Source organism: Symphalangus syndactylus, chromosome 16 (assembly GCF_028878055.3).
Source record: "Symphalangus syndactylus isolate Jambi chromosome 16, NHGRI_mSymSyn1-v2.1_pri, whole genome shotgun sequence".
Classification (NCBI taxonomy): domain Eukaryota; kingdom Metazoa; phylum Chordata; class Mammalia; order Primates; family Hylobatidae; genus Symphalangus; species Symphalangus syndactylus.
This window is the reverse complement of record NC_072438.2, coordinates 103711572-103729643: the sequence shown is the minus strand read 5'-3', so window position 1 is coordinate 103729643 and position 18072 is coordinate 103711572.

Genomic DNA, 18072 nt, shown 5'->3' with positions numbered 1-18072 from the left:
TTTCAGAAAGGCTCAATCAAAAGTAAGGTTCAACTCTGTTAGTTGAATGCACAGAACAGAAAGAAGTTTCATACAATGCTTCTGTGTAGTTTATATTTGAACATATTCTTTTTTCCACTATTACCCACTTAGCGCTACGAATGTCCAGTTGCATTTTCTACAGACAGAGTGTTTCAAAACTGCTCAATCAAAAGTATGGTTTAACTCTGTTAGCTGAATGCTCAGATCAGAAAGAAGTTTCACAGAATGCTTCTGTGTAGTTTATATTTGAATATATTCCTTTTTCCACTACTACTCTCTTAGCGCTCCAAATGTACAGTTGCATTTTCTACAGAAAGAGTGTTCAGATCTGCTCAATCAAAAGTATGGTTTATCTCTGTTAGCTCAATGCACAGATCAGAAAGAAGTTTTACAGAATGATTCTGTGTAGTTTATATTTGGAGACATTCCTTTTTCCACTATTACCCTCTTAGCGCTCCGAATCTCCACTTGCATTTTCTACAGAAAGAGTGTTTCAGAACGGCTCAATCAAAACTAAGGTTCAACTCTTTTAGTTGAACAAACAGAACAGAAAGAAGTTTCACACAATTCTTCTGTGTAGTTTTTATTTGTAGACATTCTTTTTCCCAATATAGGCCTCTTAGCGCTCAGAATGTCCAATTGCAGTCTCTACAGAAAGAGTGTTTCAGAACGGCTCAATCAAAAGTAAGGTTCAACTCTGTTATTTGAATGCACAGAACAGAAAGGAGTTTCATACAATGCTTCTGTGTAGTTTATATTTGAACATATTCTTTTTTCCACTATTACCCACTTAGCGCTACGAATGTCCAGTTGCATTTTCTACAGACAGAGTGTTTCAAAACTGCTCAATCAAAAGTATGGTTTAACTCTGTTAGCTGAATGCTCAGATCAGAAAGAAGTTTCACAGAATGCTTCTGTGTAGTTTATATTTGAATATATTCCTTTTTCCACTACTACGCTCTTAGCGCTCCAAATGTCCAGTTGCATTTTCTACAGAAAGAGTGTTCAGATCTGCTCAATCAAAAGTATGGTTTAACTCTGTTAGCTGAATGCACAGATCAGAAAGAAGTTTCACCGAATGATTCTGTGTAGTTTATATTTGAAGACATTCCTTTTTCCACTATTAACCTCTTAGCGCTCCGAATCTCCACTTGCATTTTCTACAAAAAGAGTGTTTCATAACTGCTCAATCAAAAATATGTTTTATCTCTGTTAACTGAATTTACAGATCAGAAATAAGTTTCACAGAATGCATCAGTGTAGTTTTTATTTGAAGATATTCTTTTTCCCAATGTAGGCCTCTTAGCGCTTAGCATGTCTTATTGCAGTTTCTACAGAAAGAGTGTTTCAGAACGGCTCAATCAAAAGTAAGGTTCAACTCTGTTAGTTGAATGCACAGAACAGAAAGTATTTTCACATAATGCTACTGTGTAGTTTATATTTGAATATATTCCTTTCTCCACTATTACCCTCTTAGCGCTCCGAATGTCCACTTGCATTTTCTACAGAAAGAGTGTTCAGAACTGCGCAATCAAAAGTATGGTTTGACTCTGTTAGCTTAATGAACATATCAGAAATAAGTTTCCCACAATGCTTCTGTGTAGTTTTTATTTGAAGATATCATTTTTCCCAATATAGGCCTCTTAGCGCTCAGAATGTCCAATTGCAGTTTCTACAGAAAGAGTGTTTCAGAAAGGCTCAGTCAAAAGTAAGGTTCAACTCTGTTAGTTGAATGCACAGAACAGAAAGAAGTTTCATACAATGCTTCTGTGTAGTTTATATTTGAACATATTATTTTTTCCCCTATTACCCACTTAGCGCTACGAATGTCCAGTTGCATTTTCTACAGACAGAGTGTTTCAAAACTGCTCAATCAAAAGTATGGTTTAACTCTGTTAGCTGAATGCTCAGATCAGAAAGAAGTTTCACAGAATGCTTCTGTGTAGTTTATATTTGAATATATTCCTTTTTCCACTACTGCTCTCTTAGCGCTCCAAATGTCCAGTTGCATTTTCTACAGAAAGAGTGTTCTGATCTGCTCAATCAAAAGTATGGTTTAACTCTGTTAGCTGAATGCACAGATCAGAAAGAAGTTTCACAGAATGATTCTGTGTAGTTTATATTTGGAGACATTCCTTTTTCCACTATTACCTTCTTAGCGCTCCGAATCTCCACTTGCATTTTCTACAGAAAGACTGTTTCAGAACGGCTCAATCAAAACTAAGGTTCAACTCTTTTAGTTGAACAATCAGAACAGAAAGTAGTTTCACACAATTCTTCTGTGTAGTTTTTATTTGTAGACATTCTTTTTCCCAATATAGGCCTCTTAGCGCTCAGAATGTCTAATTGCAGTTTCTACAGAAAGAGTGTTTCAGAACGGCTCAATCAAAAGTAAGGTTCAACTCTGTTAGTTGAATGCACAGAACAGAAAGAAGTTTCATACAATGCTTCTGTGTAGTTTATATTTGAACATATTCTTTTTTCCACAATTACCCACTTAGCGCTTCGAATGTCCAGTTGCATTTTCTACAGACAGAGTTTTTCAAAACTGCTCAATCAAAAGTATGGTTTAACTCTGTTAGCTGAATGCTCAGATCAGAAAGAAGTTTCACAGAATGCTTCTGTGTAGTTTATATTTGAAGACATTCCTTTTTCCACTATTACCCTCTTAGCGCTCCGAATCTCGACTTGCATTTTCTACAAAAAGAGTGTTTCATAACTGCTCAATCAAAAATATGTTTTATTTCTGTTAACTGAATTTACAGATCAGAAATAAGTTTCACAGAATGCATCTGTGTAGTTTTTATTTGAAGATATTCTTTTTCCCAATGTAGGCCTCTTAGCGCTTAGCATGTCCAATTGCAGTTTCTACAGAAAGAGTGTTTCAGAACGGCTCAATCAAAAGTAAGGTTCAACTCTGTTAGTTGAATGCACAGAACAGAAAGAATTTTCACAGAATGCTACTGTGTAGTTTATATTTGAATATATTCCTTTTTCCACTATTACCCTCTTAGCGCTCCGAATGTCCACTTGCATTTTCTACAGAAAGAGTGTTCAGAACTGCGCAATCAAAAGTATGGTTTAACTCTGTTAGCTTAATGAACATATCAGAAATAAGTTTCCCACAATGCTTCTGTGTAGTTTTTATTTGAAGATATCATTTTTCCCAATATAGGCCTCTTAGCGCTCAGAATGTCCAATTGCAGTTTCTACAGAAAGAGTGTTTCAGAAAGGCTCAGTCAAAAGTAAGGTTCAACTCTGTTAGTTGAATGCACAGAACAGAAAGAAGTTTCATACAATGCTTCTGTGTAGTTTATATTTGAACATATTATTTTTTCCCCTATTACCCACTTAGCGCTACGAATGTCCAGTTGCATTTTCTACAGACAGAGTGTTTCAAAACTGCTCAATCAAAAGTATGGTTTAACTCTGTTAGCTGAATGCTCAGATAAGAAAGAAGTTTCACAGAATGCTTCTGTGTAGTTTATATTTGAATATATTCCTTTTTCCACTACTACTCTCTTAGCGCTCCAAATGTCCAGTTGCATTTTCTACAGAAAGAGTGTTCTGATCTGCTCAATCAAAAGTATGGTTTAACTCTGTTAGCTGAATGCACAGATCAGAAAGAAGTTTCACAGAATGATTCTGTGTAGTTTATATTTGGAGACATTCCTTTTTCCACTATTACCTTCTTAGCGCTCCGAATCTCCACTTGCATTTTCTACAGAAAGACTGTTTCAGAACGGCTCAATCAAAACTAAGGTTCAACTCTTTTAGTTGAACAATCAGAACAGAAAGTAGTTTCACACAATTCTTCTGTGTAGTTTTTATTTGTAGACATTCATTTTCCCAATATAGGCCTCTTAGCGCTCAGAATGTCTAATTGCAGTTTCTACAGAAAGAGTGTTTCAGAACGGCTCAATCAAAAGTAAGGTTCAACTCTGTTAGTTGAATGCACAGAACAGAAAGAAGTTTCATACAATGCTTCTGTGTAGTTTATATTTGAACATATTCTTTTTTCCACTATTACCCACTTAGCGCTTCGAATGTCCAGTTGCATTTTCTACAGACAGAGTGTTTCAAAACTGCTCAATCAAAAGTATGGTTTAACTCTGTTAGCTGAATGCTCAGATCAGAAAGAAGTTTCACAGAATGCTTCTGTGTAGTTTATATTTGAATATATTCCTTTTTCCACTACTACGCTCTTAGCGCTCCAAATGTCCAGTTGCATTTTCAACAGAAAGAGTGTTCAGATCTGCTCAATCAAAAGTATGGTTTAACTCTGTTAGCTTAATGAACATATCAGTAATAAGTTTCACACAATGCTTCTGTGTAGTTTTTATTTGAAGATATTATTTTTCCCAATATAGGAATCTTAGCGCTCAGAATGTCCAATTGCAGTTTCTACAGAAAGAGTGTTTCAGAAAGGCTCAATCAAATGTAAGGTTCAACTCTGTTAGTTGAATGCACAGAACAGCAAGAAGTTTCATACAATGCTTCTGTGTAGTTTATATTTGAACATATTTTTTTTCCACTATTACCCACTTAGCGCTACGAATGTCCAGTTGCATTTTCTACAGACAGAGTGTTTCAAAACTGCTCAATCATAACTATGGTTTAACTCTGTTAGCTGAATGTTCAGATCAGAAATAAGTTTCACAGAATGCTTCTGTGTAGTTTATATTTGAATATATTCCTTTTTCCACTACTACGCTCTTAGCGCTCCAAATGTCCAGTTGCATTTTCAACAGAAAGAGTGTTCAGATCTGCTCAATCAAAAGTATGGTTTAACTCTGTTACCTGAATGCACAGATCAGAAAGAAGTTTCACAGAATGATTCTGTGTAGTTTATATTTGAAGACATTCCTTTTTCTACTATTACGCTCTTAGCGCTCCGAATCTCCACTTGCATTTTCTACAAAAAGAGGGTTTCATAACTGCTCAATCAAAAATATGTTTTATCTCTGTTAACTGAATTTACAGATCAGAAATAAGTTTCACAGAATGCATCTGTGTAGTTTTTATTTGAAGATATTCTTTTTCCCAATGTAGGCCTCTTAGCGCTTAGCATGTCCAATTGCAGTTTCTACAGAAAGAGTGTTTCAGAACGGCTCAATCAAAAGTAAGGTTCAACTCTGTTAGTTGAATGCACAGAACAGAAAGAATTTTCACAGAATGCTACTGTGTAGTTTATATTTGAATATATTCCTTTTTCCACTATTACCCTCTTAGCGCTCCGAATGTCCACTTGCATTTTCTACAGAAAGAGTTTTCAGAACTGCGCAATCAAAAGTATGGTTTAACTCTGTTAGCTTAATGAACATATCAGAAATAAGTTTCACACAATGCTTCTGTGTAGTTTTCATTTGAAGATTTATTTTTCCCAATAGAGGCCTCTTAGCGCTCAGAATGTCCAATTGCAGTTTCTACAGAAAGAGTGTTTCAGAAAGGCTCAATCAAAAGTAAGGTTCAACTCTGTTAGTTGAATGCACAGAACAGAAAGAAGTTTCATACAATGCTTCTGTGTAGTTTATATTTGAACATATTCTTTTTTCCACTATTACCCACTTAGCGCTACGAATGTCCAGTTGCATTTTCTACAGACAGAGTGTTTCAAAACTGCTCAATCAAAAGTATGGTTTAACTCTGTTAGCTGAATGCTCAGATCAGAAAGAAGTTTCACAGAATGCTTCTGTGTAGTTTATATTTGAATATATTCCTTTTTCCACTACTACTCTCTTAGCGCTCCAAATGTACAGTTGCATTTTCTACAGAAAGAGTGTTCAGATCTGCTCAATCAAAAGTATGGTTTATCTCTGTTAGCTGAATGCACAGATCAGAAAGAAGTTTTACAGAATGATTCTGTGTAGTTTATATTTGGAGACATTCCTTTTTCCACTATTACCCTCTTAGCGCTCCGAATCTCCGCTTGCATTTTCTACAGAAAGAGTGTTTCAGAACGGCTCAATCAAAACTAAGGTTCAACTCTTTTAGTTGAACAAACAGAACAGAAAGAAGTTTCACACAATTCTTCTGTGTAGTTTTTATTTGTAGACATTCTTTTTCCCAATATAGGCCTCTTAGCGCTCAGAATGTCCAATTGCAGTTTCTACAGAAAGAGTGTTTCAGAACGGCTCAATCAAAAGTAAGGTTCAACTCTGTTAGTTGAATGCACAGAACAGAAAGAAGTTTCATACAATGCTTCTGTGTAGTTTATATTTGAACATATTCTTTTTTCCACTATTACCCACTTAGCGCTACGAATGTCCAGTTGCATTTTCTACAGACAGAGTGTTTCAAAACTGCTCAATCAAAAGTATGGTTTAACTCTGTTAGCTGAATGCTCAGATCAGAAAGAAGTTTCACAGAATGCTTCTGTGTAGTTTATATTTGAATATATTCCTTTTTCCACTACTACGCTCTTAGCGCTCCAAATGTCCAGTTGCATTTTCTACAGAAAGAGTGTTCAGATCTGCTCAATCAAAAGTATGGTTTATCTCTGTTAGCTGAATGCACAGATCAGAAAGACGTTTTACAGAATGATTCTGTGTAGTTTATATTTGGAGACATTCCTTTTTCCACTATTACCCTCTTAGCGCTCCGAATCTCCACTTGCATTTTCTACAGAAAGAGTGTTTCAGAACGGCTCAATCAAAACTAAGGTTCAACTCTTTTAGTTGAACAAACAGAACAGAAAGAAGTTTCACACAATTCTTCTGTGTAGTTTTTATTTGTAGACATTCTTTTTCCCAATATAGGCCTCTTAGCGCTCAGAATGTCCAATTGCAGTTTCTACAGAAAGAGTGTTTCAGAACGGCTCAATCAAAGGTAAGGTTCAACTCTGTTAGTTGAATGCACAGAACAGAAAGAAGTTTCATACAATGCTTCTGTGTAGTTTATATTTGAACATATTCTTTTTTCCACTATTACCCACTTAGCGCTACGAATGTCCAGTTGCATTTTCTACAGACAGAGTGTTTCAAAACTGCTCAATCAAAAGTATGGTTTAACTCTGTTAGCTGAATGCTCAGATCAGAAAGAAGTTTCACAGAATGCTTCTGTGTAGTTTATATTTGAATATATTCCTTTTTCCACTACTACGCTCTTAGCGCTCCAAATGTCCAGTTGCATTTTCTACAGAAAGAGTGTTCAGATCTGCTCAATCAAAAGTATGGTTTAACTCTGTTAGCTGAATGCACAGATCAGAAAGAAGTTTCACCGAATGATTCTGTGTAGTTTATATTTGAAGACATTCCTTTTTCCACTATTAACCTCTTAGCGCTCCGAATCTCCACTTGCATTTTCTACAAAAAGAGTGTTTCATAACTGCTCAATCAAAAATATGTTTTATCTCTGTTAACTGAATTTACAGATCAGAAATAAGTTTCACAGAATGCATCAGTGTAGTTTTTATTTGAAGATATTCTTTTTCCCAATGTAGGCCTCTTAGCGCTTAGCATGTCCAATTGCAGTTTCTACAGAAAGAGTGTTTCAGAACGGCTCAATCAAAAGTAAGGTTCAACTCTGTTAGTTGAATGCACAGAACAGAAAGTATTTTCACATAATGCTACTGTGTAGTTTATATTTGAATATATTCCTTTCTCCACTATTACCCTCTTAGCGCTACGAATGTCCACTTGCATTTTCTACAGAAAGGGTGTTCAGAACTGCGCAATCAAAAGTATGGTTTAACTCTGTTAGCTTAATGAACATATCAGAAATAAGTTTCACACAATGCTTCTGTGTAGTTTTTATTTGAAGATATTATTTTTCCCAATAGAGGACTCTTAGCTCTCAGAATGTCCAATTGCAGTTTCTACAGAAAGAGTGTTTCAGAAAGGCTCAATCAAAAGTAAGGTTCAACTCTGTTAGTTGAATGCACAGAACAGAAAAAAGTTTCATACAATGCTTCTGTGTAGTTTATATTTGAACATATTCTTTTTTCCCCTATTACCAACTTAGCGCTACGAATGTCCAGTTGCATTTTCTACAGACAGAGTGTTTCAAAACTGCTCAATCAAAAGTATGGTTTAACTCTGTTAGCTGAATGCTCAGATCAGAAAGAAGTTTCACAGAATGCTTCTGTGTAGTTTATATTTGAATATATTCCTTTTTCCACTACTACTCTCTTAGCGCTCCAAATGTCCAGTTGCATTTTCTACAGAAAGAGTGTTCTGATCTGCTCAATCAAAAGTATGGTTTAACTCTGTTAGCTGAATGCACAGATCAGAAAGAAGTTTCACAGAATGATTCTGTGTAGTTTATATTTGGACACATTCCTTTTTCCACTATTACCTTCTTAGCGCTCCGAAACTCCACTTGCATTTTCTACAGAAAGACTGTTTCAGAACGGCTCAATCAAAACTAAGGTTCAACTCTTTTAGTTGAACAATCAGAACAGAAAGTAGTTTCACACAATTCTTCTGTGTAGTTTTTATTTGTAGACATTCTTTTTCCCAATATAGGCCTCTTAGCGCTCAGAATGTCTAATTGCAGTTTCTACAGAAAGAGTGTTTCAGAACGGCTCAATCAAAAGTAAGGTTCAACTCTGTTAGTTGAATGCACAGAACAGAAAGAAGTTTCATACAATGCTTCTGTGTAGTTTATATTTGAACATATTCTTTTTTCCACTATTACCCACTTAGCGCTTCGAAAGTCCAGTTGCATTTTCTACAGACAGAGTGTTTCAAAACTGCTCAATCAAAAGTATGGTTTAACTCTGTTAGCTGAATGCTTAGATCAGAAAGAAGTTTCACAGAATGCTTCTGTGTAGTTTATATTTGAATATATTCCTTTTTCCACTATTACGCTCTTAGCGCTCCAAATGTCCAGTTGCATTTTCAACAGAAAGAGTGTTCAGATCTGCTCAATCAAAAGTATGTTTTAACTCTGTTAGCTTAATGAACATATCAGTAATAAGTTTCACACAATGCTTCTGTGTAGTTTTTATTTGAAGATATTATTTTTCCCAATATAGGAATCTTAGCGCTCAGAATGTCCAATTGCAGTTTCTACAGAAAGAGTGTTTCAGAAAGGCTCAATCAAATGTAAGGTTCAACTCTGTTAGTTGAATGCACAGAACAGCAAGAAGTTTCATACAATGCTTCTGTGTAGTTTATATTTGAACATATTTTTTTTCCACTATTACCCACTTAGTGCTACGAATGTCCAGTTGCATTTTCTACAGACAGAGTGTTTCAAAACTGCTCAATCATAACTATGGTTTAACTCTGTTAGCTGAATGCTCAGATCAGAAATAAGTTTCACAGAATGCTTCTGTGTAGTTTATATTTGAATATATTCCTTTTTCCACTACTACGCTCTTAGCGCTCCAAATGTCCAGTTGCATTTTCAACAGAAAGTGTGTTCAGATCTGCTCAATCAAAAGTATGGTTTAACTCTGTTAGCTGAATGCACAGATCAGAAAGAAGTTTCACAGAATGATTCTGTGTAGTTTATATTTGAAGACATTCCTTTTTCTACTATTACCCTCTTAGCGCTCCGAATCTCCACTTGCATTTTCTACAAAAAGAGGGTTTCATAACTGCTCAATCAAAAATATGTTTTATCTCTGTTAACTGAATTTACAGATCAGAAATAAGTTTCACAGAATGCATCTGTGTAGTTTTTATTTGAAGATATTCTTTTTCCCAATGTAGGCCTCTTAGCGCTTAGCATGTCCAATTGCAGTTTCTACAGAAAGAGTGTTTCAGAACGGCTCAATCAAAAGTAAGGTTCAACTCTGTTAGTTGAATGCACAGAACAGAAAGAATTTTCACAGAATGCTACTGTGTAGTTTATATTTGAATATATTCCTTTTTCCACTATTACCCTCTTAGCGCTCCGAATGTCCACTTGCATTTTCTACAGAAAGAGTTTTCAGAACTGCGCAATCAAAAGTATGGTTTAACTCTGTTAGCTTAATGAACATATCAGAAATAAGTTTCACACAATGCTTCTGTGTAGTTTTTATTTGAAGATTTATTTTTCCCAATAGAGGCCTCTTAGCGCTCAGAATGTCCAATTGCAGTTTCTACAGAAAGAGTGTTTCAGAAAGGCTCAATCAAAAGTAAGGTTCAACTCTGTTAGTTGAATGCACAGAAGAGAAAGAAGTTTCATACAATGCTTCTGTGTAGTTTATATTTGAACATATTCTTTTTTCCACTATTACCCACTTAGCGCTACGAATGTCCAGTTGCATTTTCTACAGACAGAGTGTTTCAAAACTGCTCAATCAAAAGTATGGTTTAACTCTGTTAGCTGAATGCTCAGATCAGAAAGAAGTTTCACAGAATGCTTCTGTGTAGTTTATATTTGAATATATTCCTTTTTCCACTACTACTCTCTTAGCGCTCCAAATGTACAGTTGCATTTTCTACAGAAAGAGTGTTCAGATCTGCTCAATCAAAAGTATGGTTTATCTCTGTTAGCTGAATGCACAGATCAGAAAGAAGTTTTACAGAATGATTCTGTGTAGTTTATATTTGGAGACATTCCTTTTTCCACTATTACCCTCTTAGCGCTCCGAATCTCCACTTGCATTTTCTACAGAAAGAGTGTTTCAGAACGGCTCAATCAAAACTAAGGTTCAACTCTTTTAGTTGAACAAACAGAACAGAAAGAAGTTTCACACAATTCTTCTGTGTAGTTTTTATTTGTAGACATTCTTTTTCCCAATATAGGCCTCTTAGCGCTCAGAATGTCCAATTGCAGTTTCTACAGAAAGAGTGTTTCAGAACGGCTCAATCAAAAGTAAGGTTCAACTCTGTTAGTTGAATGCACAGAACAGAAAGAAGTTTCATACAATGCTTCTGTGTAGTTTATATTTGAACATATTCTTTTTTCCACTATTACCCACTTAGCGCTACGAATGTCCAGTTGCATTTTCTACAGACAGAGTGTTTCAAAACTGCTCAATCAAAAGTATGGTTTAACTCTGTTAGCTGAATGCTCAGATCAGAAAGAAGTTTCACAGAATGCTTCTGTGTAGTTTATATTTGAATATATTCCTTTTTCCACTACTACGCTCTTAGCGCTCCAAATGTCCAGTTGCATTTTCTACAGAAAGAGTGTTCAGATCTGCTCAATCAAAAGTATGGTTTAACTCTGTTAGCTGAATGCACAGATCAGAAAGAAGTTTCACCGAATGATTCTGTGTAGTTTATATTTGAAGACATTCCTTTTTCCACTATTAACCTCTTAGCGCTCCGAATCTCCACTTGCATTTTCTACAAAAAGAGTGTTTCGTAACTGCTCAATCAAAAATATGTTTTATCTCTGTTAACTGAATTTACAGATCAGAAATAAGTTTCACAGAATGCATCAGTGTAGTTTTTATTTGAAGATATTCTTTTTCCCAATGTAGGCCTCTTAGCGCTTAGCATGTCCAATTGCAGTTTCTACAGAAAGAGTGTTTCAGAACGGCTCAATCAAAAGTAAGGTTCAACTCTGTTAGTTGAATGCACAGAACAGAAAGTATTTTCACATAATGCTACTGTGTAGTTTATATTTGAATATATTCCTTTCTCCACTATTACCCTCTTAGCGCTACGAATGTCCACTTGCATTTTCTACAGAAAGGGTGTTCAGAACTGCGCAATCAAAAGTATGGTTTAACTCTGTTAGCTTAATGAACATATCAGAAATAAGTTTCACACAATGCTTCTGTGTAGTTTTTATTTGAAGATATTATTTTTCCCAATAGAGGCCTCTTAGCTCTCAGAATGTCCAATTGCAGTTTCTACAGAAAGAGTGTTTCAGAAAGGCACAATCAAAAGTAAGGTTCAACTCTGTTAGTTGAATGCACAGAACAGAAAAAAGTTTCATACAATGCTTCTGTGTAGTTTATATTTGAACATATTCTTTTTTCCCCTATTACCAACTTAGCGCTACGAATGTCCAGTTGCATTTTCTACAGACAGAGTGTTTCAAAACTGCTCAATCAAAAGTATGGTTTAAATCTGTTAGCTGAATGCTCAGATCAGAAAGAAGTTTCACAGAATGCTTCTGTGTAGTTTATATTCGGAGACATTCCTTTTTCCACTATTACCTTCTTAGCGCTCCGAATCTCCACATGCATTTTCTACAGAAAGAGTGTTTCAGAACGGCTCAATCAAAACTAAGGTTCAACTCTTTTAGTTGAACAATCAGAACAGAAAGTAGTTTCACACAATTCTTCTGTGTAGTTATTATTTGTAGACATTCTTTTTCCCAATATAGGCCTCTTACCGCTCAGAATGTCCAATTGCAGTTTCTACGGAAAGAGTGTTTCAGAACGGCTCAATCAAAAGTAAGGTTCAACTCTGTTAGTTGAATGCACAGAACAGAAAGAAGTTTCATACAATGCTTCTGTGTAGTTTATATTTGAACATATTCTTTTTTCCACTATTACCCACTTAGCGCTACGAATGTCCAGTTGCATTTTCTACAGACAGAGTGTTTCAAAACTGCTCAATCAAAAGTATGGTTTAACTCTGTTAGCTGAATGCTCAGATCAGAAAGAAGTTTCACAGAATGCTTCTGTGTAGTTTATATTTGAATATATTCCTTTTTCCACTACTACGCTCTTAGCGCTCCGAATGTCCAGTTGCATTTTCAACAGAAAGAGTGTTCAGATCTGCTCAATCAAAAGTATGCTTTAACCCTGTTAGCTGAATGCACAGATCAGAAAGAAGTTTCACCGAATGATTCTGTGTAGTTTATATTTGAAGACATTCCTTTTTCCACTATTACCCTCTTAGCGCTCCGAATCTCGACTTGCATTTTCTACAAAAAGAGTGTTTCATAACTGCTCAATCAAAAATATGTTTTATCTCTGTTAACTGAATTTACAGATCAGAAATAAGTTTCACAGAATGCATCTGTGTAGTTTTTATTTGAAGATATTCTTTTTCCCAATGTAGGCCTCTTAGCACTTAGCATGTCCAATTGCAGTTTCTACAGAAAGAGTGTTTCAGAACGGCTCAATCAAAAGTAAGGTTCAACTCTGTTAGTTGAATGCACAGAACAGAAAGAATTTTCACAGAATGCTACTGTGTAGTTTATATTTGAATATATTCCTTTTTCCACTATTACCCTCTTAGCGCTCCGAATGTCCACTTGCATTTTCTACAGAAAGAGTGTTCAGAACTGCGCAATCAAAAGTATGGTTTAACTCTGTTAGCTTAATGAACATATCAGAAATAAGTTTCCCACAATGCTTCTGTGTAGTTTTTATTTGAAGATATCATTTTTCCCAATATAGGCCTCTTAGCGCTCAGAATGTCCAATTGCAGTTTCTACAGAAAGAGTGTTTCAGAAAGGCTCAGTCAAAAGTAAGGTTCAACTCTGTTAGTTGAATGCACAGAACAGAAAGAAGTTTCATACAATGCTTCTGTGTAGTTTATATTTGAACATATTATTTTTTCCCCTATTACCCACTTAGCGCTACGAATGTCCAGTTGCATTTTCTACAGACAGAGTGTTTCAAAACTGCTCAATCAAAAGTATGGTTTAACTCTGTTAGCTGAATGCTCAAATCAGAAAGAAGTTTCACAGAATGCTTCTGTGTAGTTTATATTTGAATATATTCCTTTTTCCACTACTACTCTCTTAGCGCTCCAAATGTCCAGTTGCATTTTCTACAGAAAGAGTGTTCTGATCTGCTCAATCAAAAGTATGGTTTAACTCTGTTAGCTGAATGCACAGATCAGAAAGAAGTTTCACAGAATGATTCTGTGTAGTTTATATTTGGACACATTCCTTTTTCCACTATTACCTTCTTAGCGCTCCGATTCTCCACTTGCATTTTCTACAGAAAGACTGTTTCAGAACGGCTCAATCAAAACTAAGGTTCAACTCTTTTAGTTGAACAATCAGAACAGAAAGTAGTTTCACACAATTCTTCTGTGTAGTTTTTATTTGTAGACATTCTTTTTCCCAATATAGGCCTCTTAGCGCTCAGAATGTCTAATTGCAGTTTCTACAGAAAGAGTGTTTCAGAACGGCTCAATCAAAAGTAAGGTTCAACTCTGTTAGTTGAATGCACAGAACAGAAAGAAGTTTCATACAATGCTTCTGTGTAGTTTATATTTGAACATATTCTTTTTTCCACTATTACCCACTTAGCGCTTCGAATGTCCAGTTGCATTTTCTACAGACAGAGTGTTTCAAAAGTGCTCAATCAAAAGTATGGTTTAACTCTGTTAGCTGAATGCTCAGATCAGAAAGAAGTTTCACAGAATGCTTCTGTGTAGTTTATATTTGAATATATTCCTTTTTCCACTACTACGCTCTTAGCGCTCCAAATGTCCAGTTGCATTTTCAACAGAAAGAGTGTTCAGATCTGCTCAATCAAAAGTATGGTTTAACTCTGTTAGCTTAATGAACATATCAGTAATAAGGTTCACACAATGCTTCTGTGTAGTTTTTATTTGAAGATATTATTTTTCCCAATATAGGAATCTTAGCGCTCAGAATGTCCAATTGCAGTTTCTACAGAAAGAGTGTTTCAGAAAGGCTCAATCAAATGTAAGGTTCAACTCTGTTAGTTGAATGCACAGAACAGCAAGAAGTTTCATACAATGCTTCTGTGTAGTTTATATTTGAACATATTTTTTTTCCACTATTACCCACTTAGCGCTACGAATGTCCAGTTGCATTTTCTACAGACAGAGTGTTTCAAAACTGCTCAATCATAACTATGGTTTAACTCTGTTAGCTGAATGCTCAGATCAGAAATAAGTTTCACAGAATGCTTCTGTGTAGTTTATATTTGAATATATTCCTTTTTCCACTACTACGCTCTTAGCGCTCCAAATGTCCAGTTGCATTTTCAACAGAAAGAGTGTTCAGATCTGCTCAATCAAAAGTATGGTTTAACTCTGTTAGCTGAATGCACAGATCAGAAAGAAGTTTCACAGAATGATTCTGTGTAGTTTATATTTGAAGACATTCCTTTTTCTACTATTACCCTCTTAGCGCTCCGAATCTCCACTTGCATTTTCTACAAAAAGAGGGTTTCATAACTGCTCAATCAAAAATATGTTTTATCTCTGTTAACTGAATTTACAGATCAGAAATAAGTTTCACAGAATGCATCTGTGTAGTTTTTATTTGAAGATATTCTTTTTCCCAATGTAGGCCTCTTAGCGCTTAGCATGTCCAATTGCAGTTTCTACAGAAAGAGTGTTTCAGAACGGCTCAATCAAAAGTAAGGTTCAACTCTGTTAGTTGAATGCACAGAACAGAAAGAATTTTCACAGAATGCTACTGTGTAGTTTATATTTGAATATATTCCTTTTTCCACTATTACCCTCTTAGCGCTCCGAATGTCCACTTGCATTTTCTACAGAAAGAGTTTTCAGAACTGCGCAATCAAAAGTATGGTTTAACTCTGTTAGCTTAATGAACATATCAGAAATAAGTTTCACACAATGCTTCTGTGTAGTTTTTATTTGAAGATTTATTTTTCCCAATAGAGGCCTCTTAGCGCTCAGAATGTCCAATTGCAGTTTCTACAGAAAGAGTGTTTCAGAAAGGCTCAATCAAAAGTAAGGTTCAGCTCTGTCAGTTGAATGCACAGAACAGAAAGAAGTTTCATACAATGCTTCTGTGTAGTTTATATTTGAACATATTCTTTTTTCCACTATTACCCACTTAGCGCTACGAATGTCCAGTTGCATTTTCTACAGACAGAGTGTTTCAAAACTGCTCAATCAAAAGTATGGTTTAACTCTGTTAGCTGAATGCTCAGATCAGAAAGAAGTTTCACAGAATGCTTCTGTGTAGTTTATATTTGAATATATTCCTTTTTCCACTACTACTCTCTTAGCGCTCCAAATGTACAGTTGCATTTTCTACAGAAAGAGTGTTCAGATCTGCTCAATCAAAAGTATGGTTTATCTCTGTTAGCTGAATGCACAGATCAGAAAGAAGTTTTACAGAATGATTCTGTGTAGTTTATATTTGGAGACATTCCTTTTTCCACTATTACCCTCTTAGCGCTCCGAATCTCCACTTGCATTTTCTACAGAAAGAGTGTTTCAGAACGGCTCAATCAAAACTAAGGTTCAACTCTTTTAGTTGAACAAACAGAACAGAAAGAAGTTTCACACAATTCTTCTGTGTAGTTTTTATTTGTAGACATTCTTTTTCCCAATATAGGCCTCTTAGCGCTCAGAATGTCCAATTGCAGTTTCTACAGAAAGAGTGTTTCAGAACGGCTCAATCAAAAGTAAGGTTCAACTCTGTTAGTTGAATGCACAGAACAGAAAGAAGTTTCATACAATGCTTCTGTGTAGTTTATATTTGAACATATTCTTTTTTCCACTATTACCCACTTAGCGCTACGAATGTCCAGTTGCATTTTCTACAGACAGAGTGTTTCAAAACTGCTCAATCAAAAGTATGGTTTAACTCTGTTAGCTGAATGCTCAGATCAGAAAGAAGTTTCACAGAATGCTTCTGTGTAGTTTATATTTGAATATATTCCTTTTTCCACTACTACGCTCTTAGCGCTCCAAATGTCCAGTTGCATTTTCTACAGAAAGAGTGTTCAGATCTGCTCAATCAAAAGTATGGTTTAACTCTGTTAGCTGAATGCACAGATCAGAAAGAAGTTTCACCGAATGATTCTGTGTAGTTTATATTTGAAGACATTCCTTTTTCCACTATTAACCTCTTAGCGCTCCGAATCTCCACTTGCATTTTCTACAAAAAGAGTGTTTCATAACTGCTCAATCAAAAATATGTTTTATCTCTGTTAACTGAATTTACAGATCAGAAATAAGTTTCACAGAATGCATCAGTGTAGTTTTTATTTGAAGATATTCTTTTTCCCAATGTAGGCCTCTTAGCGCTTAGCATGTCCAATTGCAGTTTCTACAGAAAGAGTGTTTCAGAACGGCTCAATCAAAAGTAAGGTTCAACTCTGTTAGTTGAATGCACAGAACAGAAAGTATTTTCACATAATGCTACTGTGTAGTTTATATTTGAATATATTCCTTTCTCCACTATTACACTCTTAGCGCTACGAATGTCCACTTGCATTTTCTACAGAAAGGGTGTTCAGAACTGCGCAATCAAAAGTATGGTTTAACTCTGTTAGCTTAATGAACATATCAGAAATAAGTTTCACAAAATGCTTCTGTGTAGTTTTTATTTGAAGATATTATTTTTCCCAATAGAGGCCTCTTAGCTCTCAGAATGTCCAATTGCAGTTTCTACAGAAAGAGTGTTTCAGAAAGGCTCAATCAAAAGTAAGGTTCAACTCTGTTAGTTGAATGCACAGAACAGAAAAAAGTTTCATACAATGCTTCTGTGTAGTTTATATTTGAACATATTCTTTTTTCCACTATTACCAACTTAGCGCTACGAATGTCCAGTTGCATTTTCTACAGACAGAGTGTTTCAAAACTGCTCAATCAAAAGTATGGTTTAACTCTGTTAGCTGAATGCTCAGATCAGAAAGAAGTTTCAAAGAATGCTTCTGTGTAGTTTATATTTGAATATATTCCTTTTTCCACTATTACTCTCTTAGCGCTCCAAATGTCCAGTTGCATTTTCTACAGAAAGAGAGTTCAGATCTGCTCAATCAAAAGTATGGTTTAACTCTGTTAGCTGAATGCACAGATCAGAAAGAAGTTTCACAAAATGATTCTGTGTAGTTTATATTCGGAGACATTCCGTTTTCCACTATTACCTTCTTAGCGCTCCGAATCTCCACTTGCATTTTCTACAGAAAGAGTGTTTCAGAACGGCTCAATCAAAACTAAGGTTCAACTCTTTTAGTTGAACAATCAGAACAGAAAGTAGTTTCACACAATTCTTCTGTGTAGTTATTATTTGTAGACATTCTTTTTCCCAATATAGGCCTCTTACCGCTCAGAATGTCCAATTGCAGTTTCTACAGAAAGAGTGTTTCAGAACGGCTCAATCAAAAGTAAGGTTCAACTCTGTTAGTTGAATGCACAGAACAGAAAGAAGTTTCATACAATGCTTCTGTGTAGTTTATATTTGAACATATTCTTTTTTCCACTATTACCCACTTAGCGCTACGAATGTCCAGTTGCA